The sequence below is a fragment of the Clarias gariepinus genome, chromosome 14 (assembly GCF_024256425.1).
Source record: "Clarias gariepinus isolate MV-2021 ecotype Netherlands chromosome 14, CGAR_prim_01v2, whole genome shotgun sequence".
In the NCBI taxonomy this organism is placed as follows: domain Eukaryota; kingdom Metazoa; phylum Chordata; class Actinopteri; order Siluriformes; family Clariidae; genus Clarias; species Clarias gariepinus.
The window spans coordinates 6,847,852-6,875,351 of record NC_071113.1 but is presented as its reverse complement, the minus strand read 5'-3'; the positions used below and the strand labels follow the sequence as shown (position 1 = coordinate 6,875,351).

General features: G+C 44.1%; 27 non-coding genes across 27 annotated transcripts; all 27 read right to left on the bottom strand.

The window, feature by feature from the left end:
- Positions 1-108: 108 nt before the first annotated feature.
- On the bottom strand, positions 109-180 carry trnap-agg (transfer RNA proline (anticodon AGG)). Its single transcript has one exon. It is a non-coding gene; the product is annotated as a tRNA-Pro (tRNA).
- A 1,504-nt stretch (positions 181-1,684) lies between these two features.
- trnap-agg (transfer RNA proline (anticodon AGG)) lies at positions 1,685-1,756 on the bottom strand. The gene has a single exon. It is a non-coding gene; the product is annotated as a tRNA-Pro (tRNA).
- Positions 1,757-2,324: 568 nt separating this feature from the next.
- Positions 2,325-2,396, bottom strand: trnap-ugg (transfer RNA proline (anticodon UGG)). Its single transcript has one exon. It is a non-coding gene; the product is annotated as a tRNA-Pro (tRNA).
- Positions 2,397-3,259: 863 nt separating this feature from the next.
- trnap-agg (transfer RNA proline (anticodon AGG)) lies at positions 3,260-3,331 on the bottom strand. Its single transcript has one exon. It is a non-coding gene; the product is annotated as a tRNA-Pro (tRNA).
- Positions 3,332-3,899: 568 nt separating this feature from the next.
- trnap-ugg (transfer RNA proline (anticodon UGG)) lies at positions 3,900-3,971 on the bottom strand. The gene has a single exon. It is a non-coding gene; the product is annotated as a tRNA-Pro (tRNA).
- An 864-nt stretch (positions 3,972-4,835) lies between these two features.
- trnap-ugg (transfer RNA proline (anticodon UGG)) lies at positions 4,836-4,907 on the bottom strand. Its single transcript has one exon. It is a non-coding gene; the product is annotated as a tRNA-Pro (tRNA).
- A 301-nt stretch (positions 4,908-5,208) lies between these two features.
- Positions 5,209-5,280, bottom strand: trnap-ugg (transfer RNA proline (anticodon UGG)). Its single transcript has one exon. It is a non-coding gene; the product is annotated as a tRNA-Pro (tRNA).
- Positions 5,281-5,848: 568 nt separating this feature from the next.
- On the bottom strand, positions 5,849-5,920 carry trnap-ugg (transfer RNA proline (anticodon UGG)). The gene has a single exon. It is a non-coding gene; the product is annotated as a tRNA-Pro (tRNA).
- Positions 5,921-6,783: 863 nt separating this feature from the next.
- Positions 6,784-6,855, bottom strand: trnap-agg (transfer RNA proline (anticodon AGG)). The gene has a single exon. It is a non-coding gene; the product is annotated as a tRNA-Pro (tRNA).
- A 568-nt stretch (positions 6,856-7,423) lies between these two features.
- Positions 7,424-7,495, bottom strand: trnap-ugg (transfer RNA proline (anticodon UGG)). Its single transcript has one exon. It is a non-coding gene; the product is annotated as a tRNA-Pro (tRNA).
- Positions 7,496-8,358: 863 nt separating this feature from the next.
- On the bottom strand, positions 8,359-8,430 carry trnap-agg (transfer RNA proline (anticodon AGG)). The gene has a single exon. It is a non-coding gene; the product is annotated as a tRNA-Pro (tRNA).
- A 568-nt stretch (positions 8,431-8,998) lies between these two features.
- On the bottom strand, positions 8,999-9,070 carry trnap-ugg (transfer RNA proline (anticodon UGG)). Its single transcript has one exon. It is a non-coding gene; the product is annotated as a tRNA-Pro (tRNA).
- An 863-nt stretch (positions 9,071-9,933) lies between these two features.
- trnap-agg (transfer RNA proline (anticodon AGG)) lies at positions 9,934-10,005 on the bottom strand. Its single transcript has one exon. It is a non-coding gene; the product is annotated as a tRNA-Pro (tRNA).
- Positions 10,006-10,573: 568 nt separating this feature from the next.
- Positions 10,574-10,645, bottom strand: trnap-ugg (transfer RNA proline (anticodon UGG)). Its single transcript has one exon. It is a non-coding gene; the product is annotated as a tRNA-Pro (tRNA).
- An 864-nt stretch (positions 10,646-11,509) lies between these two features.
- trnap-agg (transfer RNA proline (anticodon AGG)) lies at positions 11,510-11,581 on the bottom strand. The gene has a single exon. It is a non-coding gene; the product is annotated as a tRNA-Pro (tRNA).
- Positions 11,582-12,149: 568 nt separating this feature from the next.
- On the bottom strand, positions 12,150-12,221 carry trnap-ugg (transfer RNA proline (anticodon UGG)). The gene has a single exon. It is a non-coding gene; the product is annotated as a tRNA-Pro (tRNA).
- Positions 12,222-13,084: 863 nt separating this feature from the next.
- Positions 13,085-13,156, bottom strand: trnap-ugg (transfer RNA proline (anticodon UGG)). The gene has a single exon. It is a non-coding gene; the product is annotated as a tRNA-Pro (tRNA).
- Positions 13,157-14,810: 1,654 nt separating this feature from the next.
- On the bottom strand, positions 14,811-14,882 carry trnap-ugg (transfer RNA proline (anticodon UGG)). Its single transcript has one exon. It is a non-coding gene; the product is annotated as a tRNA-Pro (tRNA).
- A 567-nt stretch (positions 14,883-15,449) lies between these two features.
- trnap-cgg (transfer RNA proline (anticodon CGG)) lies at positions 15,450-15,521 on the bottom strand. Its single transcript has one exon. It is a non-coding gene; the product is annotated as a tRNA-Pro (tRNA).
- Positions 15,522-16,384: 863 nt separating this feature from the next.
- Positions 16,385-16,456, bottom strand: trnap-agg (transfer RNA proline (anticodon AGG)). The gene has a single exon. It is a non-coding gene; the product is annotated as a tRNA-Pro (tRNA).
- Positions 16,457-17,959: 1,503 nt separating this feature from the next.
- Positions 17,960-18,031, bottom strand: trnap-agg (transfer RNA proline (anticodon AGG)). Its single transcript has one exon. It is a non-coding gene; the product is annotated as a tRNA-Pro (tRNA).
- Positions 18,032-18,789: 758 nt separating this feature from the next.
- trnap-cgg (transfer RNA proline (anticodon CGG)) lies at positions 18,790-18,861 on the bottom strand. Its single transcript has one exon. It is a non-coding gene; the product is annotated as a tRNA-Pro (tRNA).
- Positions 18,862-19,723: 862 nt separating this feature from the next.
- Positions 19,724-19,795, bottom strand: trnap-agg (transfer RNA proline (anticodon AGG)). Its single transcript has one exon. It is a non-coding gene; the product is annotated as a tRNA-Pro (tRNA).
- Positions 19,796-21,732: 1,937 nt separating this feature from the next.
- On the bottom strand, positions 21,733-21,804 carry trnap-cgg (transfer RNA proline (anticodon CGG)). Its single transcript has one exon. It is a non-coding gene; the product is annotated as a tRNA-Pro (tRNA).
- An 862-nt stretch (positions 21,805-22,666) lies between these two features.
- trnap-agg (transfer RNA proline (anticodon AGG)) lies at positions 22,667-22,738 on the bottom strand. Its single transcript has one exon. It is a non-coding gene; the product is annotated as a tRNA-Pro (tRNA).
- A 1,827-nt stretch (positions 22,739-24,565) lies between these two features.
- trnap-cgg (transfer RNA proline (anticodon CGG)) lies at positions 24,566-24,637 on the bottom strand. Its single transcript has one exon. It is a non-coding gene; the product is annotated as a tRNA-Pro (tRNA).
- Positions 24,638-25,498: 861 nt separating this feature from the next.
- On the bottom strand, positions 25,499-25,570 carry trnap-agg (transfer RNA proline (anticodon AGG)). Its single transcript has one exon. It is a non-coding gene; the product is annotated as a tRNA-Pro (tRNA).
- Between the last annotated feature and the right edge of the window lie 1,930 nt (positions 25,571-27,500).

Genomic DNA, 27,500 nt, shown 5'->3' with positions numbered 1-27,500 from the left:
GTGTGTGATGTTCCACGGAGAGTGGTCACTGTAAAATAGGGGTTCAACCAGGATCTCACTGAGAAAAGTCACTGTGATGTTCCGCTCAGAGTGGTCACTTTTAAATCAGGGCTCGTCCGGGATTTGAACCCGGGACCTCTCGCACCCTAAGCGAGAATCATACCCCTAGACCAACGAGCCAGACTGTGGGAGTACGGGATGGCTGTTGGCTGGTAACTGTATATTTTCAATGTTTTTCAGCACATGTCTGCAGGTAATACTCAACACATAGGGTTGCAGAGCAAATTAAGTGGGGGGGAAGTTCAAGTCACCCAGGCTTTCTTCGCAACGTCTGTATGGTTGTGCCCTTTACACTCAAGTCGAACAGGGCTAGAGTAACAAGTGTCGTGGATGACAGCAAATCTCACAAGCAGGGTTTGTAATTCCTGCAGGAGTTGCAGCAGTATATCATCAATCATAACTAAGAAGAACTTTATTTGTTGATTTGCCCCTGGTGTATTACATCTGCCTGGCCTCCTCATGTTTTAAGATGGTTTTGTTGAAAAGGAATTCACATGTAAAGTGGTGAGCCTTGGAAACATGGCTTTGTTTTCACAAGGAATGATCAGCCATGTCACAGTGGTGCAGCTAGACAGAGAATTATGGACTCAACTGGAGTTGGAACCTTTCTTGACCTCTCATGAACCAAGCACCCTTGTCAGAACCACTTGTTCCACAGAGAGGTCAACTTCTTGTTCAATGTAAAACCAGGGCTCGTCCGCGATTTGAACCAGGGACCTCTCGCACCCAAAGCGAGAATCATACGCCTAGACCAACGAGCCAGCATGCCTTTCGGTGGAGGTGCTCAGACGGAATGCTCAACTCCTGACATCATTCCTCAAGACATTATGGGGAACAAAGGATCAAGGTTTCTAGTAGTTCTTTAGAACACATTTATGTTTTTTATTAATTCCAGTCCATTTAAACAGGGCCAGAATTGTCTTTGTGGACAGCGTTTCCACATGAAAAGGCTTTGCGACAACTTTGGGAGCTGCAGCAGACTACCTGCTACAATGTGTAACCAGAAAAGTGGTTGCTTTTGTCACCATTACTTATAAGAGCTGCAGAAACTCCCTCGACTCCAATCTGTATGAAAAGATACTTTAACAAACTGAGTTCTTTTTCAATCCTTTGTCCTAAATCAGGCTTTTTGCTGGTGAGAAATAGAGAATTCTTAATGCTATCCAGAGAGGAAAAAATCAAGGCTGGAATAGGCTGCAGGAACTCCTGCTTCACATTGTTTTCATGCCCTGAATGAAAGGTCCTTCAATTCACCTCTATTAAAACAGCGATGAAAGTGATTTGTGAGCAATTCCACAAAGAGCCTTTTATCATCTCTGTGCACTATCTCAAGAACTGTACTGTTTACGTCTCAAGATGTTTTTGTAGAAGCAGAATGAACCTGATGTGCATGAGTCTGGGAAACAAGGATTTGCTTAAAGACAAGATCTGGTTGACAGGGACTTTTGTTCTGATTTGGAACCTGAAACCTCTCATTAACCACCAGGCTAATCAGATACATCTGTCCAAGGTTGCAGTGTGTGATGTTCCACGGAGAGTGGTCACTGTAAAATCGGGGTTCAACCAGGATCTCACTGAGAAAAGTCACTGTGATGTTCCGCTCAGAGTGGTCACTTTTAAATCAGGGCTCGTCCGGGATTTGAACCCGGGACCTCTCACACCCTAAGCGAGAATCATACCCCTAGACCAACGAGCCAGACTGTGGGAGTAAGGGATGGCTGTTGGCTGGTAACTGTATATTTTCAATGTTTTTCAGCAAACGTCTGCAGGTAATACTCAACACATAGGGTTGCAGAGCAAATTAAGTGGGGGGAAAGTTCAAGTCACCCAGGCTTTCTTCGCAACGTCTGTATGGTTGTGCCCTTTACACTCAAGTCGAACAGGGCTAGAGTACAAGTGTCGTGGATGACAGCAAATCTCACAAGCAGGGTTTGTAATTCCTGCAGGAGTTGCAGCAGTATATCATCAATCATAACTAAGAAGAACTTTATTTGTTGATTTGCCCCTGGTGTATTACATCTGCCTGGCCTCCTCATGTTTTAAGATGGTTTTGTTGAAAAGGAATTAACATGTAAAGTGGTGAGCCTTGGAAACATGGCTTTGTTTTCACAAGGAATGATCAGCCATGTCACAGTGGTGCAGCTGGACAGAGAATTATGGACTCAACTGGAGTTGGAACCTTTCTTGACCTCTCATGAACCAAGCACCCTTGTCAGAACCACTTGTTCCACAGAGAGGTCAACTTCTTGTTCAATGTAAAACCAGGGCTCGTCCGGGATTTGAACCCGGGACCTCTCGCACCCAAAGCGAGAATCATACGCCTAGACCAACGAGCCAGCATGCCTTTCGGTGGAGGTGCTCAGACGGAATGCTCAACTCCTGACATCATTCCTCAAGACATTATGGGGAACAAAGGATCAAGGTTTCTAGTAGTTCTTCAGAACACATTTATGTTTTTTATTAATTCCAGTCCATTTAAACAGGGCCAGAATTGTCTTTGTGGACAGCGTTTCCACATGAAAAGGCTTTGCGACAACTTTGGGAGCTGCAGCAGACTACCTGCTACAATGTGTAACCAGAAAATTGGTTGCTTTTGTCACCATTACTTATAAGAGCTGCAGAAACTCCCTCGACTCCAATCTGTATGAAAAGATACTTTAACAAACTGAGTTCTTTTTCAATCCTTTGTCCTAAATCAGGCTTTTTGCTGGTGAGAAATAGAGAATTCTTAATGCTATCCAGAGAGGAAAAAATCAAGGCTGGAATAGGCTGCAGGAACTCCTGCTTCACATTGTTTTCATGCCCTGAGTGAAAGGTCCTTCAATTCACCTCTATTAAAACAGCGATGAAAGTGATTTGTGAGCAATTCCACAAAGAGCCTTTTATCATCTCTGTGCACTATCTCAAGAACTGTACTGTTTACGTCTCAAGATGTTTTTGTAGAAGCAGAATGAACCTGATGTGCATGAGTCTGGGAAACAAGGATTTGCTTAAAGACAAGATCTGGTTGACAGGGACTTATGTTCTGATTTGAAACCTGAAACCTCTCATTAACCACCAGGCTAATCAGATACATCTGTCCAAGGTTGCAGTGTGTGATGTTCCACGGAGAGTGGTCACTGTAAAATCAGGGTTCAACCAGGATCTCACTAAGAAAAGTCACTGTGATGTTCCGCTCAGAGTGGTCACTTTTAAATCAGGGCTCGTCCGGGATTTGAACCCGGGACCTCTCGCACCCTAAGCGAGAATCATACCCCTAGACCAACGAGCCAGACTGTGGGAGTACGGGATGGCTGTTGGCTGGTAACTGTATATTTTCAATGTTTTTCAGCACATGTCTGCAGGTAATACTCAACACATAGGGTTGCAGAGCAAATTAAGTGGGGGGAAAGTTCAAGTCACCCAGGCTTTCTTCGCAACGTCTGTATGGTTGTGCCCTTTACACTTAAGTCGAACAGGGCTAGAGTACAAGTGTCGTGGATGACAGCAAATCTCACAAGCAGGGTTTGTAATTCCTGCAGGAGTTGCAGCAGTATATCATCAATCATAACTAAGAAGAACTTTATTTGTTGATTTGCCCCTGGTGTATTACATCTGCCTGGCCTCCTCATGTTTTAAGATGGTTTTGTTGAAATGGAATTAACATGTAAAGTGGTGAGCCTTGGAAACATGGCTTTGTTTTCACAAGGAATGATCAGCCATGTCACAGTGGTGCAGCTGGACAGAGAATTATGGACTCAACTGGAGTTGGAACCTTTCTTGACCTCTCATGAACCAAGCACCCTTGTCAGAACCACTTGTTCCACAGAGAGGTCAACTTCTTGTTCAATGTAAAACCAGGGCTCGTCCGGGATTTGAACCCGGGACCTCTCGCACCCAAAGCGAGAATCATACGCCTAGACCAACGAGCCAGCATGCCTTTCGGTGGAGGTGCTCAGACGGAATGCTCAACTCCTGACATCATTCCTCAAGACATTATGGGGAACAAAGGATCAAGGTTTCTAGTAGTTCTTCAGAACACATTTATGTTTTTTATTAATTCCAGTCCATTTAAACAGGGCCAGAATTGTCTTTGTGGACAGCGTTTCCACATGAAAAGGCTTTGCGACAACTTTGGGAGCTGCAGCAGACTACCTGCTACAATGTGTAACCAGAAAAGTGGTTGCTTTTGTCACCATTACTTATAAGAGCTGCAGAAACTCCCTCGACTCCAATCTGTATGAAAAGATACTTTAACAAACTGAGGTCTTGTTCAATCCTTTGTCCTAAATCAGGCTTTTTGCTGGTGAGAAATAGAGAATTCTTAATGCTATCCAGAATGGGAAAAAATCAAGGCTGGAATAGGCTGCAGGAACTCCTGCTTCACATTGTTTTCATGCCCTGAGTGAAAGGTCCTTCAATTCACCTCTATTAAAACAGCGATGAAAGTGATTTGTGAGCAATTCCACAAAGAGCCTTTTATCATCTCTGTGCACTATCTCAAAAACTGTACTGTTTACGTCTCAAGATGTTTTTGTAGAAGCAGAATGAACCTGATGTGCATGAGTCTGGGAAACAAGGATTTGCTTAAAGACAAGATCTGGTTGACAGGGACTTATGTTCTGATTTGGAACCTGAAACCTCTCATTAACCACCAGGCTAATCAGATACATCTGTCCAACGTTGCAGTGTGTGATGTTCCACGGAGAGTGGTCACTGTAAAATCGGGGTTCAACCAGGATCTCACTGAGAAAAGTCACTGTGATGTTCCGCTCAGAGTGGTCACTTTTAAATCAGGGCTCGTCCGGGATTTGAACCCGGGAGCTCTCGCACCCAAAGCGAGAATCATACCCCTAGACCAACGAGCCAGCATGCCTTTCGGTGGAGGTGCTCAGACGGAATGCGTAACTCCTGACATCATTCCTCAAGACATTATGGGGAACAAAGGATCAAGGTTTCTAGTAGTTCTTCAGAACACATTTATGTTTTTTATTAATTCCAGTCCATTTATACAGGGCCAGAATTGTCTTTGTGGACAGCGTTTCCACATGAAAAGGCTTTGCGTTTGATGTTCCACGGAGAGTGGTCACTGTAAAATCGGGGTTCAACCAGGATCTCACTGAGAAAAGTCACTGTGATGTTCCGCTCAGAGTGGTCACTTTTAAATCAGGGCTCGTCCGGGATTTGAACCCGGGAGCTCTCGCACCCAAAGCGAGAATCATACCCCTAGACCAACGAGCCAGACTGTGGGAGTAAGGGATGGCTGTTGGCTGGTAACTGTATATTTTCAATGTTTTTCAGCAAACGTCTGCAGGTAATACTCAACACATAGGGTTGCAGAGCAAATTAAGTGGGGGGAAAGTTCAAGTCACCCAGGCTTTCTTCGCAACGTCTGTATGGTTGTGCCCTTTACACTCAAGTCGAACAGGGCTAGAGTACAAGTGTCGTGGATGACAGCAAATCTCACAAGCAGGGTTTGTAATTCCTGCAGGAGTTGCAGCAGTATATCATCAATCATAACTAAGAAGAACTTTATTTGTTGATTTGCCCCTGGTGTATTACATCTGCCTGGCCTCCTCATGTTTTAAGATGGTTTTGTTGAAATGGAATTAACATGTAAAGTGGTGAGCCTTGGAAACATGGCTTTGTTTTCACAAGGAATGATCAGCCATGTCACAGTGGTGCAGCTGGACAGAGAATTATGGACTCAACTGGAGTTGGAACCTTTCTTGACCTCTCATGAACCAAGCACCCTTGTCAGAACCACTTGTTCCACAGAGAGGTCAACTTCTTGTTCAATGTAAAACCAGGGCTCGTCCGGGATTTGAACCCGGGACCTCTCGCACCCAAAGCGAGAATCATACGCCTAGACCAACGAGCCAGCATGCCTTTCGGTGGAGGTGCTCAGACGGAATGCTCAACTCCTGACATCATTCCTCAAGACATTATGGGGAACAAAGGATCAAGGTTTCTAGTAGTTCTTCAGAACACATTTATGTTTTTTATTAATTCCAGTCCATTTAAACAGGGCCAGAATTGTCTTTGTGGACAGCGTTTCCACATGAAAAGGCTTTGCGACAACTTTGGGAGCTGCAGCAGACTACCTGCTACAATGTGTAACCAGAAAAGTGGTTGCTTTTGTCACCATTACTTATAAGAGCTGCAGAAACTCCCTCGACTCCAATCTGTATGAAAAGATACTTTAACAAACTGAGTTCTTGTTCAATCCTTTGTCCTAAATCAGGCTTTTTGCTGGTGAGAAATAGAGAATTCTTAATGCTATCCAGAGAGGAAAAAATCAAGGCTGGAATAGGCTGCAGGAACTCCTGCTTCACATTGTTTTCATGCCCTGAGTGAAAGGTCCTTCAATTCACCTCTATTAAAACAGCGATGAAAGTGATTTGTGAGCAATTCCACAAAGAGCCTTTTATCATCTCTGTGCACTATCTCAAGAACTGTACTGTTTACGTCTCAAGATGTTTTTGTAGAAGCAGAATGAACCTGATGTGCATGAGTCTGGGAAACAAGGATTTGCTTAAAGACAAGATCTGGTTGACAGGGACTTATGTTCTGATTTGGAACCTGAAACCTCTCATTAACCACCAGGCTAATCAGATACATCTGTCCAAGGTTGCAGTGTGTGATGTTCCACGGAGAGTGGTCACTGTAAAATAGGGGTTCAACCAGGATCTCACTGAGAAAAGTCACTGTGATGTTCCGCTCAGAGTGGTCACTTTTAAATCAGGGCTCGTCCGGGATTTGAACCCGGGACCTCTCGCACCCTAAGCGAGAATCATACCCCTAGACCAACGAGCCAGACTGTGGGAGTACGGGATGGCTGTTGGCTGGTAACTGTATATTTTCAATGTTTTTCAGCAAATGTCTGCAGGTAATACTCAACACATAGGGTTGCAGAGCAAATTAAGTGGGGGGAAAGTTCAAGTCACCCAGGCTTTCTTCGCAACGTCTGTATGGTTGTGCCCTTTACACTTAAGTCGAACAGGGCTAGAGTACAAGTGTCGTGGATGACAGCAAATCTCACAAGCAGGGTTTGTAATTCCTGCAGGAGTTGCAGCAGTATATCATCAATCATAACTAAGAAGAACTTTATTTGTTGATTTGCCCCTGGTGTATTACATCTGCCTGGCCTCCTCATGTTTTAAGATGGTTTTGTTGAAATGGAATTAACATGTAAAGTGGTGAGCCTTGGAAACATGGCTTTGTTTTCACAAGGAATGATCAGCCATGTCACAGTGGTGCAGCTGGACAGAGAATTATGGACTCAACTGGAGTTGGAACCTTTCTTGACCTCTCATGAACCAAGCACCCTTGTCAGAACCACTTGTTCCACAGAGAGGTCAACTTCTTGTTCAATGTAAAACCAGGGCTCGTCCGGGATTTGAACCCGGGACCTCTCGCACCCAAAGCGAGAATCATACGCCTAGACCAACGAGCCAGCATGCCTTTCGGTGGAGGTGCTCAGACGGAATGCTCAACTCCTGACATCATTCCTCAAGACATTATGGGGAACAAAGGATCAAGGTTTCTAGTAGTTCTTCAGAACACATTTATGTTTTTTATTAATTCCAGTCCATTTAAACAGGGCCAGAATTGTCTTTGTGGACAGCGTTTCCACATGAAAAGGCTTTGCGACAACTTTGGGAGCTGCAGCAGACTACCTGCTACAATGTGTAACCAGAAAAGTGGTTGCTTTTGTCACCATTACTTATAAGAGCTGCAGAAACTCCCTCGACTCCAATCTGTATGAAAAGATACTTTAACAAACTGAGTTCTTGTTCAATCCTTTGTCCTAAATCAGGCTTTTTGCTGGTGAGAAATAGAGAATTCTTAATGCTATCCAGAGAGGAAAAAATCAAGGCTGGAATAGGCTGCAGGAACTCCTGCTTCACATTGTTTTCATGCCCTGAGTGAAAGGTCCTTCAATTCACCTCTATTAAAACAGCGATGAAAGTGATTTGTGAGCAATTCCACAAAGAGCCTTTTATCATCTCTGTGCACTATCTCAAGAACTGTACTGTTTACGTCTCAAGATGTTTTTGTAGAAGCAGAATGAACCTGATGTGCATGAGTCTGGGAAACAAGGATTTGCTTAAAGACAAGATCTGGTTGACAGGGACTTATGTTCTGATTTGGAACCTGAAACCTCTCATTAACCACCAGGCTAATCAGATACATCTGTCCAAGGTTGCAGTGTGTGATGTTCCACGGAGAGTGGTCACTGTAAAATAGGGGTTCAACCAGGATCTCACTGAGAAAAGTCACTGTGATGTTCCGCTCAGAGTGGTCACTTTTAAATCAGGGCTCGTCCGGGATTTGAACCCGGGACCTCTCGCACCCTAAGCGAGAATCATACCCCTAGACCAACGAGCCAGACTGTGGGAGTACGGGATGGCTGTTGGCTGGTAACTGTATATTTTCAATGTTTTTCAGCAAATGTCTGCAGGTAATACTCAACACATAGGGTTGCAGAGCAAATTAAGTGGGGGGAAAGTTCAAGTCACCCAGGCTTTCTTCGCAACGTCTGTATGGTTGTGCCCTTTACACTTAAGTCGAACAGGGCTAGAGTACAAGTGTCGTGGATGACAGCAAATCTCACAAGCAGGGTTTGTAATTCCTGCAGGAGTTGCAGCAGTATATCATCAATCATAACTAAGAAGAACTTTATTTGTTGATTTGCCCCTGGTGTATTACATCTGCCTGGCCTCCTCATGTTTTAAGATGGTTTTGTTGAAATGGAATTAACATGTAAAGTGGTGAGCCTTGGAAACATGGCTTTGTTTTCACAAGGAATGATCAGCCATGTCACAGTGGTGCAGCTGGACAGAGAATTATGGACTCAACTGGAGTTGGAACCTTTCTTGACCTCTCATGAACCAAGCACCCTTGTCAGAACCACTTGTTCCACAGAGAGGTCAACTTCTTGTTCAATGTAAAACCAGGGCTCGTCCGGGATTTGAACCCGGGACCTCTCGCACCCAAAGCGAGAATCATACGCCTAGACCAACGAGCCAGCATGCCTTTCGGTGGAGGTGCTCAGACGGAATGCGTAACTCCTGACATCATTCCTCAAGACATTATGGGGAACAAAGGATCAAGGTTTCTAGTAGTTCTTCAGAACACATTTATGTTTTTTATTAATTCCAGTCCATTTAAACAGGGCCAGAATTGTCTTTGTGGACAGCGTTTCCACATGAAAAGGCTTTGCGACAACTTTGGGAGCTGCAGCAGACTACCTGCTACAATGTGTAACCAGAAAAGTGGTTGCTTTTGTCACCATTACTTATAAGAGCTGCAGAAACTCCCTCGACTCCAATCTGTATGAAAAGATACTTTAACAAACTGAGTTCTTGTTCAATCCTTTGTCCTAAATCAGGCTTTTTGCTGGTGAGAAATAGAGAATTCTTAATGCTATCCAGAGAGGAAAAAATCAAGGCTGGAATAGGCTGCAGGAACTCCTGCTTCACATTGTTTTCATGCCCTGAGTGAAAGGTCCTTCAATTCACCTCTATTAAAACAGCGATGAAAGTGATTTGTGAGCAAATCCACAAAGAGCCTTTTATCATCTCTGTGCACTATCTCAAGAACTGTACTGTTTACGTCTCAAGATGTTTTTGTAGAAGCAGAATGAACCTGATGTGCATGAGTCTGGGAAACAAGGATTTGCTTAAAGACAAGATCTGGTTGACAGGGACTTATGTTCTGATTTGGAACCTGAAACCTCTCATTAACCACCAGGCTAATCAGATACATCTGTCCAAGGTTGCAGTGTGTGATGTTCCACGGAGAGTGGTCACCGTAAAATAGGGGTTCAACCAGGATCTCACTGAGAAAAGTCACTGTGATGTTACGCTCAGAGCGGTCACTTTTAAATCAGGGCTCGTCCGGGATTTGAACCCGGGACCTCTCGCACCCTAAGCGAGAATCATACCCCTAGACCAACGAGCCAGACTGTGGGAGTACGGGATGGCTGTTGGCTGGTAACTGTATATTTTCAATGTTTTTCAGCACATGTCTGCAGGTAATACTCAACACATAGGGTTGCAGAGCAAATTAAGTGGGGGGAAAGTTCAAGTCACCCAGGCTTTCTTCGCAACGTCTGTATGGTTGTGCCCTTTACACTCAAGTCGAACAGGGCTAGAGTACAAGTGTCGTGGATGACAGCAAATCTCACAAGCAGGGTTTGTAATTCCTGCAGGAGTTGCAGCAGTATATCATCAATCATAACTAAGAAGAACTTTATTTGTTGATTTGCCCCTGGTGTATTACATCTGCCTGGCCTCCTCATGTTTTAAGATGGTTTTGTTGAAATGGAATTAACATGTAAAGTGGTGAGCCTTGGAAACATGGCTTTGTTTTCACAAGGAATGATCAGCCATGTCACAGTGGTGCAGCTGGACAGAGAATTATGGACTCAACTGGAGTTGGAACCTTTCTTGACCTCTCATGAACCAAGCACCCTTGTCAGAACCACTTGTTCCACAGAGAGGTCAACTTCTTGTTCAATGTAAAACCAGGGCTCGTCCGGGATTTGAACCCGGGACCTCTCGCACCCAAAGCGAGAATCATACGCCTAGACCAACGAGCCAGCATGCCTTTCGGTGGAGGTGCTCAGACGGAATGCTCAACTCCTGACATCATTCCTCAAGACATTATGGGGAACAAAGGATCAAGGTTTCTAGTAGTTCTTCAGAACACATTTATGTTTTTTATTAATTCCAGTCCATTTAAACAGGGCCAGAATTGTCTTTGTGGACAGCGTTTCCACATGAAAAGGCTTTGCGACAACTTTGGGAGCTGCAGCAGACTACCTGCTACAATGTGTAACCAGAAAAGTGGTTGCTTTTGTCACCATTACTTATAAGAGCTGCAGAAACTCCCTCGACTCCAATCTGTATGAAAAGATACTTTAACAAACTGAGGTCTTGTTCAATCCTTTGTCCTAAATCAGGCTTTTTGCTGGTGAGAAATAGAGAATTCTTAATGCTATCCAGAATGGGAAAAAATCAAGGCTGGAATAGGCTGCAGGAACTCCTGCTTCACATTGTTTTCATGCCCTGAGTGAAAGGTCCTTCAATTCACCTCTATTAAAACAGCGATGAAAGTGATTTGTGAGCAATTCCACAAAGAGCCTTTTATCATCTCTGTGCACTATCTCAAAAACTGTACTGTTTACGTCTCAAGATGTTTTTGTAGAAGCAGAATGAACCTGATGTGCATGAGTCTGGGAAACAAGGATTTGCTTAAAGACAAGATCTGGTTGACAGGGACTTATGTTCTGATTTGGAACCTGAAACCTCTCATTAACCACCAGGCTAATCAGATACATCTGTCCAACGTTGCAGTGTGTGATGTTCCACGGAGAGTGGTCACTGTAAAATCGGGGTTCAACCAGGATCTCACTGAGAAAAGTCACTGTGATGTTCCGCTCAGAGCGGTCACTTTTAAATCAGGGCTCGTCCGGGATTTGAACCCGGGACCTCTCGCACCCTAAGCAAGAATCATACCCCTAGACCAACGAGCCAGACTGTGGGAGTACGGGATGGCTGTTGGCTGGTAACTGTATATTTTCAATGTTTTTCAGCAAATGTCTGCAGGTAATACTCAACACATAGGGTTGCAGAGCAAATTAAGTGGGGGGAAAGTTCAAGTCACCCAGGCTTTCTTCGCAACGTCTGTATGGTTGTGCCCTTTACACTCAAGTCGAACAGGGCTAGAGTACAAGTGTCGTGGATGACAGCAAATCTCACAAGCAGGGTTTGTAATTCCTGCAGGAGTTGCAGCATTATATCATCAATCATAACTAAGAAGAACTTTATTTGTTGATTTGCCCCTGGTCTATTACATCTGCCTGGCCTCCTCATGTTTTAAGATGGTTTTGTTGAAATGGAATTAACATGTAAAGTGGTGAGCCTTGGAAACATGGCTTTGTTTTCACAAGGAATGATCAGCCATGTCACAGTGGTGCAGCTGGACAGAGAATTACGGACTCAACTGGAGTTGGAACCTTTCTTGACCTCTCATGAACCAAGCACCCTTGTCAGAACCACTTGTTCCACAGAGAGGTCAACTTCTTGTTCAATGTAAAACCAGGGCTCGTCCGGGATTTGAACCCGGGACCTCTCGCACCCAAGGCGAGAATCATACGCCTAGACCAACGAGCCAGCATGCCTTTCGGTGGAGGTGCTCAGACGGAATGCTCAACTCCTGACATCATTCCTCAAGACATTATGGGGAACAAAGGATCAAGGTTTCTAGTAGTTCTTCAGAACACATTTATGTTTTTTATTAATTCCAGTCCATTTAAACAGGGCCAGAATTGTCTTTGTGGACAGCGTTTCCACATGAAAAGGCTTTGCGACAACTTTGGGAGCTGCAGCAGACTACCTGCTACAATGTGTAACCAGAAAAGTGGTTGCTTTTGTCACCATTACTTATAAGAGCTGCAGAAACTCCCTCGACTCCAATCTGTATGAAAAGATACTTTAACAAACTGAGGTCTTGTTCAATCCTTTGTCCTAAATCAGGCTTTTTGCTGGTGAGAAATAGAGAATTCTTAAAGCTATCCAGAGAGGAAAAAATCAAGGCTTGAATAGGCTGCAGGAACTCCTGCTTCACATTGTTTTCATGCGCTGAGTGAAAGGTCCTTCAATTCACCTCTATTAAAACAGCGATGAAAGTGATTTGTGAGCAATTCCACAAAGAGCCTTTTATCATCTCTGTGCACTATCTCAAGAACTGTACTGTTTACGTCTCAAGATGTTTTTGTAGAAGCAGAATGAACCTGATGTGCATGAGTCTGGGAAACAAGGATTTGCTTAAAGACAAGATCTGGTTGACAGGGACTTATGTTCTGATTTGAAACCTGAAACCTCTCATTAACCACCAGGCTAATCAGATACATCTGTCCAAGGTTGCAGTGTGTGATGTTCCACGGAGAGTGGTCACTGTAAAATCGGGGTTCAACCAGGATCTCACTGAGAAAAGTCACTGTGAAGTTCCGCTCAGAGTGGTCACTTTTAAATCAGGGCTCGTCCGGGATTTGAACCCGGGACCTCTCGCACCCAAAGCGAGAATCATACCCCTAGACCAACGAGCCAGCATGCCTTTCGGGGGAGGTGCTCAGACGGAATGCTCAACTCCTGACATCATTCCTCAAGACATTATGGGGAACAAAGGATCAAGGTTTCTAGTAGTTCTTCAGAACACATTTATGTTTTTTATTAATCATACCCCTAGACCAACGAGCCAGACTGTGGGAGTACGGGATGGCTGTTGGCTGGTAACTGTATATTTTCAATGTTTTTCAGCCCATGTCTGCAGGTAATACTCAACAAATAGGGTTGCAGAGCAAATTAAGTGGGGGGAAAGTTCAAGTCACCCAGGCTTTCTTCGCAACGTCTGTATGGTTGTGCCGTTTACACTCAAGTCGAACAGGGCTAGAATACAAGTGTCGTGGAAGACAGCAAATCTCACAAGCAGGGTTTGTAATTCCTGCAGGAGTTGCAGCAGTATATCTTTAATCATAACTAAGAAGAACTTTATTTGTTGATTTGCCCCTGGTGTATTACATCTGCCTGGCCTCTTCATGTTTCAAGATGGTTTTGTTGAAAAGGAATTAACCTGTAAAGTGGTGGGCCTTGGAAAAATGGCTTTGTTTTCACAAGGAATGATCAGCCATGTCACAGTGGTGCAGCTGGAGAGAGAATTATGGACTCAACTGGAGTTGGAACCTTTCTTGACCTCTCATGAACCAAGCACCCTTGTCAGAACCACTTGTTCCACAGAGAGGTCAACTTCTTGTTCAATGTAAAAACAGGGCTCGTCCAGGATTTGAACCCGGGACCTCTCGCACCCGAAGCGAGAATCATACGCCTAGACCAACGAGCCAGCATGCCTTTCGGGAGAGGTGCTCAGATGGAATGCTCAACTTCTGTCATTATTCCTCAAGACATTATGGGGAACAAAGGATCAAGGTTTCTAGTAGTTCTTCAGAACACATTTATGTTTTTTATTAATTCCAGTCCATTTAAACAGGGCCAGAATTGTCTTTGTGGACAGCGTTTCCACATGAAAAGGCTTTGCGACAACTTTGGGAGCTGCAGCAGACTACCTGCTACAATGTGTAACCAGAAAAGTGGTTGCTTTTGTCACCATTACTTATAAGAGCTGCAGAAACTCCCTCGACTCCAATCTGTATGAAACGATACTTTAACATACTGAGGTCTTGTTCAATCCTTTGTCCTAAATCAGGCTTTTTGCTGGTGAGAAATAGAGAATTCTTAGTGCTATCCAGAGAGGAAAAAATCAAGGCTGGAATAGGCTGCAGGAACTCCTGCTTCACATTGTTTTCATGCCCTGAGTGAAAGGTCCTTCAATTCACCTCTATTAAAACAGTGATGAAAGTGATTTGTGAGCAATTCCACAAAGAGCCTTTTATCATCTCTGTGCACTATCTCAAGAACTGTACTGTTTACGTCTCAAGATGTTTTTGTAGAAGCAGATTGAACCTGATGTGCATGAGTCTGGGAAACAAGGATTTGCTTAAAGACAAGATCTGGTTGACAGGGACTTATGTTCTGATTTGGAACCTGAAACCTCTCATTAACCACCAGGCTAATCAGATTCATCTGTCCAAGGTTGCAGTGTGTGATGTTCCACGGAGAGTGGTCACTGTAAAATAGGGGTTCAACCAGGATCTCACTGAGAAAAGTCACTGTGATGTTCCGCTCAGAGTGGTCACTTTTAAACCAGGGCTCGTCCAGGATTTGAACCCGGGACCTCTCGCACCCAAAGCGAGAATCATACCCCTAGACCAACGAGCCAGACTGTGGGAGTATGGGATGGCTGTTGGCTGGTAACTGTATATTTCCGATGTTTTTCAGCACATGTCTGCAGGTAATACTCAACACATAGGGTTGCAGAGCAAATTAAGGGGGGGAAAGTTCAAGTCACCCAGGCTTTCTTCGCAACGTCTGTATGGTTGTGCCCTTTACACTCAAGTCGAACAAGGCTAGAGTACAAGTGTCGTGGAAGACAGCAAATCTCACAAGCAGGGTTTGTAATTCCTGCAGGAGTTGTAGCAGTATATCTTCAATCATAACTAAGAAGAACTTTATTTGTTGATTTGCCCCTGGTATATTACATCTGCCTGGCCTCTTCATGTTTTAAGATGGTTTTGTTGAAAAGGAATTAACCTGTAAAGTGGTGGGCCTTGGAAAAATGGCTTTGTTTTCACAAGGAATGATCAGCCATGTCACAGTGGTGCAGCTGGACAGAGAATTATGGACTCAACTGGAGTTGGAACCTTTCTTGACCTCTCATGAACCAAGCACCCTTGTCAGAACCACTTGTTCCACAGAGAGGTCAAATTCTTGTTCAATGTAAAACCAGGGCTCGTCCGGGATTTGAACCCGGGACCTCTCGCACCCGAAGCGAGAATCATACGCCTAGACCAACGAGCCAGCATGCCTTTCGGGAGAGGTGCTCAGATGGAATGCTCAACTCCTGGCATTATTCCTCAAGACATTATGGGGAACAAAGGATCAAGGTTTCTAGTAGTTTTTTCAGAACACATTTATGGTTTTTATTATTCCAGTCCATTTAAACAGGGCCAGAATTGTCTTTGTAGACAGCGTTTCCACATGAAAAGGCTTTGCAACAACTTTGGGAGCTGCAGCAGACTACCTGCTACAATGTGTAACCAGAAAAGTGGTTGCTTTTGTCACCATTACTTATAAGAGCTGCAGAAACTCCCTCGACTCCAATCTGTATGAAAAGATACTTTAACAAACTGAGGTCTTGTTCAATCCTTTGTCCTAAATCAGGCTTTTTGCTGGTGAGAAATAGAGAATTCTTAATGCTATCCAGAGAGGAAAAAATCAAGGCTGGAATAGGCTGCAGGAACTCCTGCTTCACATTGTTTTCATGCCCTGAGTGAAAGGTCCTTCAATTCACCTCTATTAAAACAGCGATGAAAGTGATTTGTGAGCAATTCCACAAAGAGCCTTTTATCATCTCTGTGCACTATCTCAAGAACTGTACTGTTTACGTCTCAAGATGTTTTTGTAGAAGCAGAATGAACCTGATGTGCATGAGTCTGGGAAACAAGGATTTGCTTAAAGACAAGATCTGGTTGACAGGGACTTATGTTCTGATTTGGAACCTGAAACCTCTCATTAACCACCAGGCTAATCAGATACATCTGTCCAAGGTTGCAGTGTGTGATGTTCCACGGAGAGTGGTCACTGTAAAATAGGGGTTCAACCAGGATCTCACTGAGAAATGTCACTGTGATGTTCTGCTCAGAGTGGTCACTTTTAAATCAGGGCTCGTCCGGGATTTGAACCCAGGACATCTCGCACCCTAAGCGAGAATCATACCCCTAGACCAACGAGCCAGACTGTGGGAGTACGGGATGGCTGTTGGCTGGTAACTGTATATTTTCAATGTTTTTCAGCACATGTCTGCAGGTAATACTCAACACATAGGGTTGCAGAGCAAATTAAGTTGGGGGAAAGTTCAAGTCACCCAGGCTTTCTTCGCAACGTCTGTATGGTTGTGCCCTTTACACTCAAGTCGAACAGGGCTAGAGTACAAGTGTCGTGGATGACAGCAAATCTCACAAGCAGGGTTTGTAATTCCTGCAGGAGTTGCAGCAGTATATCATCAATCATAACTAAGAAGAACTTTATTTGTTGATTTGCCCCTGGTGTATTACATCTGCCTGGCCTCCTCATGTTTTAAGATGGTTTTGTTGAAAAGGAATTAACATGTAAAGTGGTGAGCCTTGGAAACATGGCTTTGTTTTCACAAGGAATGATCAGCCATGTCACAGTGGTGCAGCTGGACAGAGAATTATGGACTCAACTGGAGTTGGAACCTTTCTTGACCTCTCATGAACCAAGCACCCTTGTCAGAACCACTTGTTCCACAGAGAGGTCAACTTCTTGTTCAATGTAAAACCAGGGCTCGTCCGGGATTTGAACCCGGGACCTCTCGCACCCAAAGCGAAAATTATACGCCTAGACCAACGAGCCAGCATGCCTTTCGGGGGAGGTGCTCAGACGGAATGCTCAACTCCTGACATCATTCCTCAAGACATTATGGGGAACAAAGGATCAAGGTTTCTAGTAGTTCTTCAGAACACATTTATGTTTTTTATTAATTCCAGTCCATTTAAACAGGGCCAGAATTGTCTTTGTGGACAGCGTTTCCACATGAAAAGGCTTTGCGACAACTTTGGGAGCTGCAGCAGACTACCTGCTACAATGTGTAACCAGAAAAGTGGTTGCTTTTGTCACCATTACTTATAAGAGCTGCAGAAACTCCCTCGACTCCAATCTGTATGAAAAGATACTTTAACAAACTGAGGTCTTGTTCAATCCTTTGTCCTAAATCAGGCTTTTTGCTGGTGAGAAATAGAGAATTCTTAATGCTATCCAGAGAGGAAAAAATCAATGCTGGAATAGGCTGCAGGAACTCCTGCTTCACATTGTTTTCATGCCCTGAGTGAAAGGTCCTTCAATTCACCTCTATTAAAACAGCGATGAAAGTGATTTGTGAGCAATTCCACAAAGAGCCTTTTATCATCTCTGTGCACTATCTCAAGAACTGTACTGTTTACGTCTCAAGATGTTTTTGTAGAAGCAGAATGAACCTGATGTGCATGAGTCTGGGAAACAAGGATTTGCTTAAAGACAAGATCTGGTTGACAGGGACTTATGTTCTGATTTGGAACCTGAAACCTCTCATTAACCACCAGGCTAATCAGAAACTTCTGTCCAAGGTTGCAGTGTGTGATGTTCCACGGAGAGTGGTCACTGTAAAATCGGGGTTCAACCAGGATCTCACTGAGAAAAGTCACTGTGATGTTCCGCTCAGAGTGGTCACTTTTAAATCAGGGCTCGTCCGGGATTTGAACCCGGGATCTCTCGCACCCTAAGCGAGAATCATACCCCTAGACCAACGAGCCAGACTGTGGAGCAGGATGGCTGTTGGCTGGTAACTGTATATTTTCAATGTTTTTCAGCACATGTCTGCAGGTAATACTCAACACATAGGGTTGCAGAGCAAATTAAGTGGGGGGAAAGTTCAAGTCACCCAGGCTTTATTCACAACGTCTGTATGGTAAGCGAGAATCATACCCCTAGACCAACGAGCCAGACTGTGGGAGTACGGGATGGCTGTTTGGCTGGTAACTGTATATTTTCAATGTTTTTCAGCACATGTCTGCAGGTAATACTCAACACATAGGGTTGCAGAGCAAATTAAGGGGGGGAAAAGTTCAAGTCACCCAGGCTTTATTCACAACGTCTGTATGGTTGTGCCGTTTACACTCAAGTCGAACAGGGCTAGAATACAAGTGTCGTGGAAGACAGCAAATCTCACAAGCAGGGTTTGTAATTCCTGCAGGAGTTGCAGCAGTATATCTTCAATCATAACTAAGAAGAACTTTATTTGTTGATTTGCCCCTGGTGTATTACATCTGCCTGGCCTCTTCATGTTTTAAGATGGTTTTGTTGAAAAGGAATTAACCTGTAAAGTGGTGGGCCTTGGAAAAATGGCTTTGTTTTCACAAGGAATGATCAGCCATGTCACAGTGGTGCAGCTGGACAGAGAATTATGGACTCAACTGGAGTTGGAACCTTTCTTGACCTCTCATGAACCAAGCACCCTTGTCAGAACCACTTGTTCCACAGAGAGGTCAAATTCTTGTTCAATGTAAAACCAGGGCTCGTCCGGGATTTGAACCCGGGACCTCTCGCACCCGAAGCGAGAATCATACGCCTAGACCAACGAGCCAGCATGCCTTTCGGGAGAGGTGCTCAGATGGAATGCTCAACTCCTGGCATTATTCCTCAAGACATTATGGGGAACAAAGGATCAAGGTTTCTAGTAGTTTTTCAGAACACATTTATGGTTTTTATTATTCCAGTCCATTTAAACAGGGCCAGAATTGTCTTTGTAGACAGCGTTTCCACATGAAAAGGCTTTGCAACAACTTTGGGAGCTGCAGCAGACTACCTGCTACAATGTGTAACCAGAAAAGTGGTTGCTTTTGTCACCATTACTTATAAGAGCTGCAGAAACTCCCTCGACTCCAATCTGTATGAAAAGATACTTTAACAAACTGAGGTCTTGTTCAATCCTTTGTCCTAAATCAGGCTTTTTGCTGGTGAGAAATAGAGAATTCTTAATGCTATCCAGAGAGGAAAAAATCAAGGCTGGAATAGGCTGCAGGAACTCCTGCTTCACATTGTTTTCATGCCCTGAGTGAAAGGTCCTTCAATTCACCTCTATTAAAACAGCGATGAAAGTGATTTGTGAGCAATTCCACAAAGAGCCTTTTATCATCTCTGTGCACTATCTCAAGAACTGTACTGTTTACGTCTCAAGATGTTTTTGTAGAAGCAGAATGAACCTGATGTGCATGAGTCTGGGAAACAAGGATTTGCTTAAAGACAAGATCTGGTTGACAGGGACTTATGTTCTGATTTGGAACCTGAAACCTCTCATTAACCACCAGGCTAATCAGATACATCTGTCCAAGGTTGCAGTGTGTGATGTTCCACGGAGAGTGGTCACTGTAAAATAGGGGTTCAACCAGGATCTCACTGAGAAATGTCACTGTGATGTTCTGCTCAGAGTGGTCACTTTTAAATCAGGGCTCGTCCGGGATTTGAACCCAGGACATCTCGCACCCTAAGCGAGAATCATACCCCTAGACCAACGAGCCAGACTGTGGGAGTACGGGATGGCTGTTGGCTGGTAACTGTATATTTTCAATGTTTTTCAGCACATGTCTGCAGGTAATACTCAACACATAGGGTTGCAGAGCAAATTAAGTGGGGGGAAAGTTCAAGTCACCCAGGCATTCTTCGCAACGTCTGTATGGTTGTGCCCTTTACACTCAAGTCGAACAGGGCTAGAGTACAAGTGTCGTGGATGACAGCAAATCTCACAAGCAGGGTTTGTAATTCCTGCAGGAGTTGCAGCAGTATATCATCAATCATAACTAAGAAGAACTTTATTTGTTGATTTGCCCCTGGTGTATTACATCTGCCTGGCCTCCTCATGTTTTAAGATGGTTTTGTTGAAAAGGAATTAACATGTAAAGTGGTGAGCCTTGGAAACATGGCTTTGTTTTCACAAGGAATGATCAGCCATGTCACAGTGGTGCAGCTGGACAGAGAATTATGGACTCAACTGGAGTTGGAACCTTTCTTGACCTCTCATGAACCAAGCACCCTTGTCAGAACCACTTGTTCCACAGAGAGGTCAACTTCTTGTTCAATGTAAAACCAGGGCTCGTCCGGGATTTGAACCCGGGACCTCTCGCACCCAAAGCGAGAATTACACGCCTAGACCAACGAGCCAGCATGCCTTTCGGGGGAGGTGCTCAGACGGAATGCTCAACTCCTGACATCATTCCTCAAGACATTATGGGGAACAAAGGATCAAGGTTTCTAGTAGTTCTTCAGAACACATTTATGTTTTTTATTAATTCCAGTCCATTTAAACAGGGCCAGAATTGTCTTTGTGGACAGCGTTTCCACATGAAAAGGCTTTGCGACAACTTTGGGAGCTGCAGCAGACTACCTGCTACAATGTGTAACCAGAAAAGTGGTTGCTTTTGTCACCATTACTTATAAGAGCTGCAGAAACTCCCTCGACTCCAATCTGTATGAAAAGATACTTTAACAAACTGAGGTCTTGTTCAATCCTTTGTCCTAAATCAGGCTTTTTGCTGGTGAGAAATAGAGAATTCTTAATGCTATCCAGAGAGGAAAAAATCAAGGCTGAGTCTGGGAAACAAGGATTTGCTTAAAGACAAGATCTGGTTGACAGGGACTTATGTTCTGATTTGGAACCTGAAACCTCTCATTAACCACCAGGCTAATCAGATACATCTGTCCAAGGTTGCAGTGTGTGATGTTCCACGGAGAGTGGTCACTGTAAAATCGGGGTTCAACCAGGATCTCACTGAGAAAAGTCACTGTGATGTTCCGCTCAGAGTGGTCACTTTTAAATCAGGGCTCCTCTGGGATTTGAACCCGGGACATCTCACACCCTAAGCGAGAATCATACCCCTAGACCAACGAGCCAGACTGTGGGAGTACGGGATGGCTGTTTGGCTGGTAACTGTATATTTTCAATGGTTTTCAGCACATGTCTGCAGGTAATACTCAACACATAGGGTTGCAGAGCAAATTAAGGGGGGGAAAGTTCAAGTCACCCAGGCTTTATTCACAACGTCTGTATGGTTGTGCCGTTTACACTCAAGTCGAACAGGGCTAGAATACAAGTGTCGTGGAAGACAGCAAATCTCACAAGCAGGGTTTGTAATTCCTGCAGGAGTTGCAGCAGTATATCTTCAATCATAACTAAGAAGAACTTTATTTGTTGATTTGCCCCTGGTGTATTACATCTGCCTGGCCTCTTCATGTTTTAAGATGGTTTTGTTGAAAAGGAATTAACCTGTAAAGTGGTGGGCCTTGGAAAAATGGCTTTGTTTTCACAAGGAATGATCAGCCATGTCACAGTGGTGCAGCTGGAGAGAGAATTATGGACTCAACTGGAGTTGGAACCTTTCTTGACCTCTCATGAACCAAGCACCCTTGTCAGAACCACTTGTTCCACAGAGAGGTCAACTTCTTGTTCAATGTAAAACCAGGGCTCGTCCGGGATTTGAACCCGGGACCTCTCGCACCCGAAGCGAGAACCATACGCCTAGACCAACGAGCCAGCATGCCTTTCGGAAGAGGTGCTCAGATGGAATGCTCAACTCCTGGCATTATTCCTCAAGACATTATGGGGAACAAAGGATCAAGGTTTCTAGTAGTTCTTCAGAACACATTTATGGTTTTTATTATTCCAGTCCATTTAAACAGGGCCAGAATTGTCTTTGTGGACAGCGTTTCCACATGAAAAGGCTTTGCGACAACTTTGGGAGCTGCAGCAGACTACCTGCTACAATGTGTAACCAGAAAAGTGGTTGCTTTTGTCACCATTACTTATAAGAGCTGCAGAAACTCCCTCGACTCCAATCTGTATGAAAAGATACTTTAACAAACTGAGTTCTTTTTCAATCCTTTGTCCTAAATCAGGCTTTTTGCTGGTGAGAAATAGAGAATTCTTAATGCTATCCAGAGAGGAAAAAATCAAGGCTGGAATAGGCTGCAGGAACTCCTGCTTCACATTGTTTTCATGCCCTGAGTGAAAGGTCCTTCAATTCACCTCTATTAAAACAGCGATGAAAGTGATTTGTGAGCAATTCCACAAAGAGCCTTTTATCATCTCTGTGCACTATCTCAAGAACTGTACTGTTTACGTCTCAAGATGTTTTTGTAGAAGCAGAATGAACCTGATGTGCATGAGTCTGGGAAACAAGGATTTGCTTAAAGACAAGATCTGGTTGACAGGGACTTATGTTCTGATTTGGAACCTGAAACCTCTCATTAACCACCAGGCTAATCAGATACATCTGTCCAAGGTTGCAGTGTGTGATGTTCCACGGAGAGTGGTCACTGTAAAATAGGGGTTCAACCAGGATCTCACTGAGAAATGTCACTGTGATGTTCTGCTCAGAGTGGTCACTTTTAAATCAGGGCTCGTCCGGGATTTGAACCCAGGACATCTCGCACCCTAAGCGAGAATCATACCCCTAGACCAACGAGCCAGACTGTGGGAGTACGGGATGGCTGTTGGCTGGTAACTGTATATTTTCAATGTTTTTCAGCACATGTCTGCAGGTAATACTCAACACATAGGGTTGCAGAGCAAATTAAGTGGGGGGAAAGTTCAAGTCACCCAGGCATTCTTCGCAACGTCTGTATGGTTGTGCCCTTTACACTCAAGTCGAACAGGGCTAGAGTACAAGTGTCGTGGATGACAGCAAATCTCACAAGCAGGGTTTGTAATTCCTGCAGGAGTTGCAGCAGTATATCATCAATCATAACTAAGAAGAACTTTATTTGTTGATTTGCCCCTGGTGTATTACATCTGCCTGGCCTCCTCATGTTTTAAGATGGTTTTGTTGAAAAGGAATTAACATGTAAAGTGGTGAGCCTTGGAAACATGGCTTTGTTTTCACAAGGAATGATCAGCCATGTCACAGTGGTGCAGCTGGACAGAGAATTATGGACTCAACTGGAGTTGGAACCTTTCTTGACCTCTCATGAACCAAGCACCCTTGTCAGAACCACTTGTTCCACAGAGAGGTCAACTTCTTGTTCAATGTAAAACCAGGGCTCGTCCGGGATTTGAACCCGGGACCTCTCGCACCCAAAGCGAGAATTACACGCCTAGACCAACGAGCCAGCATGCCTTTCGGGGGAGGTGCTCAGACGGAATGCTCAACTCCTGACATCATTCCTCAAGACATTATGGGGAACAAAGGATCAAGGTTTCTAGTAGTTCTTCAGAACACATTTATGTTTTTTATTAATTCCAGTCCATTTAAACAGGGCCAGAATTGTCTTTGTGGACAGCGTTTCCACATGAAAAGGCTTTGCGACAACTTTGGGAGCTGCAGCAGACTACCTGCTACAATGTGTAACCAGAAAAGTGGTTGCTTTTGTCACCATTACTTATAAGAGCTGCAGAAACTCCCTCGACTCCAATCTGTATGAAAAGATACTTTAACAAACTGAGGTCTTGTTCAATCCTTTGTCCTAAATCAGGCTTTTTGCTGGTGAGAAATAGAGAATTCTTAATGCTATCCAGAGAGGAAAAAATCAAGGCTGAGTCTGGGAAACAAGGATTTGCTTAAAGACAAGATCTGGTTGACAGGGACTTATGTTCTGATTTGGAACCTGAAACCTCTCATTAACCACCAGGCTAATCAGATACATCTGTCCAAGGTTGCAGTGTGTGATGTTCCACGGAGAGTGGTCACTGTAAAATCCACCCTAAGCGAGAATCATACCCCTAGACCAACGAGCCAGACTGTGGGAGTACGGGATGGCTGTTTGGCTGGTAACTGTATATTTTCAATGTTTTTCAGCACATGTCTGCAGGTAATACTCAACACATAGGGTTGCAGAGCAAATTAAGGGGGGGAAAAGTTCAAGTCACCCAGGCTTTATTCACAACGTCTGTATGGTTGTGCCGTTTACACTCAAGTCGAACAGGGCTAGAATACAAGTGTCGTGGAAGACAGCAAATCTCACAAGCAGGGTTTGTAATTCCTGCAGGAGTTGCAGCAGTATATCTTCAATCATAACTAAGAAGAACTTTATTTGTTGATTTGCCCCTGGTGTCTGCCTGGCCTCTTCATGTTTTAAGATGGTTTCGTTGAAAAGGAATTAACCTGTAAAGTGGTGGGCCTTGGAAAAATGGCTTTGTTTTCACAAGGAATGATCAGCCATGTCACAGTGGTGCAGCTGGACAGAGAATTATGGACTCAACTGGAGTTGGAACCTTTCTTGACCTCTCATGAACCAAGCACCCTTGTCAGAACCACTTGTTCCACAGAGAGGTCAACTTCTTGTTCAATGTAAAACCAGGGCTCGTCCGGGATTTGAACCCGGGACCTCTCGCACCCGAAGCGAGAATCATACGCCTAGACCAACGAGCCAGCATGCCTTTCGGAAGAGGTGCTCAGATGGAATGCTCAACTCCTGGCATTATTCCTCAAGACATTATGGGAACAAAGGATCAAGGTTTCTAGTAGTTCTTCAAAACACATTTATGGTTTTTATTATTCCAGTCCATTTAAACAGGGCCAGAATTGTCTTTGTAGACAGCGTTTCCACATGAAAAGGCTTTGCGACAACTTTGGGAGCTGCAGCAGACTACCTGCTACAATGTGTAACCAGAAAAGTGGTTGCTTTTGTCACCATTACTTATAAGAGCTGCAGAAACTCCCTCGACTCCAATCTGTATGAAAAGATACTTTAACAAACTGAGGTCTTGTTCAATCCTTTGTCCTAAATCAGGCTTTTTGCTGGTGAGAAATAGAGAATTCTTAATGCTATCCAGAGAGGAAAAAATCAAGGCTGGAATAGGCTGCAGGAACTCCTGCTTCACATTGTTTTCATGCCCTGAGTGAAAGGTCCTTCAATTCACCTCTATTAAAACAGCGATGAAAGTGATTTGTGAGCAATTCCACAAAGAGCCTTTTATCATCTCTGTGCACTATCTCAAGAACTGTACTGTTTACGTCTCAAGATGTTTTTGTAGAAGCAGAATGAACCTGATGTGCATGAGTCTGGGAAACAAGGATTTGCTTAAAGACAAGATCTGGTTGACAGGGACTTATGTTCTGATTTGGAACCTGAAACCTCTCATTAACCACCAGGCTAATCAGAAACTTCTGTCCAAGGTTGCAGTGTGTGATGTTCCACGGAGAGTGGTCACTGTAAAATCGGGGTTCAACCAGGATCTCACTGAGAAAAGTCACTGTGATGTTCCGCTCAGAGTGGTCACTTTTAAATCAGGGCTCGTCCGGGATTTGAACCCGGCACCTCTCGCACCCTAAGCGAGAATCATACCCCTAGACCAACGAGCCAGACTGTGGGAGTACGGGATGGCTGTTTGGCTGGTAACTGTATATTTTCAATGTTTTTCAGCACATGTCTGCAGGTAATACTCAACACATAGGGTTGCAGAGCAAATTAAGTGGGGGGAAAGTTCAAGTCACCCAGGCTTTATTCACAACGTCTGTATGGTTGTGCCCTTTACACTCAAGTCGAACAGGGCTAGAATACAAGTGTCGTGGATGACAGCAAATCTCACAAGCAGGGTTTGTAATTCCTGCAGGAGTTGCAGCAGTATATCTTCAATCATAACTAAGAAGAACTTTATTTGTTGATTTGCCCCTGGTGTATTACATCTGCCTGGCCTCCTCATGTTTTAAGATGGTTTTGTTGAAAAGGAATTAACATGTAAAGTGGTGAGCCTTGGAAACATGGCTTTGTTTTCACAAGGAATGATCAGCCATGTCACAGTGGTGCAGCTGGACAGAGAATTATGGACTCAACTGGAGTTGGAACCTTTCTTGACCTCTCATGAACCAAGCACCCTTGTCAGAACCACTTGTTCCACAGAGAGGTCAACTTCTTGTTCAATGTAAAACCAGGGCTCGTCCGGGATTTGAACCCGGGACCTCTCGCACCCAAAGCGAGAATTATACGCCTAGACCAACGAGCCAGCATGCCTTTCGGGGGAGGTGCTCAGACGGAATGCTCAACTCCTGACATCATTCCTCAAGACATTATGGGGAACAAAGGATCAAGGTTTCTAGTAGTTCTTCAGAACACATTTATGTTTTTTATTAATTCCAGTCCATTTAAACAGGGCCAGAATTGTCTTTGTGGACAGCGTTTCCACATGAAAAGGCTTTGCGACAACTTTGGGAGCTGCAGCAGACTACCTGCTACAATGTGTAACCAGAAAAGTGGTTGCTTTTGTCACCCTTACTTATAAGAGCTGCAGAAACTCCCTCGACTCCAATCTGTATAAAAAGATACTTTAACAAACTGAGGTCTTGTTCAATCCTTTGTCCTAAATCAGGCTTTTTGCTGGTGAGAAATAGAGAATTCTTAATGCTATCCAGAGAGGAAAAAATCAAGGCTGAGTCTGGGAAACAAGGATTTGCTTAAAGACAAGATCTGGTTGACAGGGACTTATGTTCTGATTTGGAACCTGAAACCTCTCATTAACCACCAGGCTAATCAGATACATCTGTCCAAGGTTGCAGTGTGTGATGTTCCACGGAGAGTGGTCACTGTAAAATCCACCCTAAGCGAGAATCATACCCCTAGACCAACGAGCCAGACTGTGGGAGTACGGGATGGCTGTTTGGCTGGTAACTGTATATTTTCAATGTTTTTCAGCACATGTCTGCAGGTAATACTCAACACATAGGGTTGCAGAGCAAATTAAGTGGGGGGAAAGTTCAAGTCACCCAGGCTTTATTCACAACGTCTGTATGGTTGTGCCCTTTACACTCAAGTCGAACAGGGCTAGAATACAAGTGTCGTGGATGACAGCAAATCTCACAAGCAGGGTTTGTAATTCCTGCAGGAGTTGCAGCAGTATATCTTCAATCATAACTAAGAAGAACTTTATTTGTTGATTTGCCCCTGGTGTATTACATCTGCCTGGCCTCCTCATGTTTTAAGATGGTTTTGTTGAAAAGGAATTAACATGTAAAGTGGTGAGCCTTGGAAACATGGCTTTGTTTTCACAAGGAATGATCAGCCATGTCACAGTGGTGCAGCTGGACAGAGAATTATGGACTCAACTGGAGTTGGAACCTTTCTTGACCTCTCATGAACCAAGCACCCTTGTCAGAACCACTTGTTCCACAGAGAGGTCAACTTCTTGTTCAATGTAAAACCAGGGCTCGTCCGGGATTTGAACCCGGGACCTCTCGCACCCAAAGCGAGAATTATACGCCTAGACCAACGAGCCAGCATGCCTTTCGGGGGAGGTGC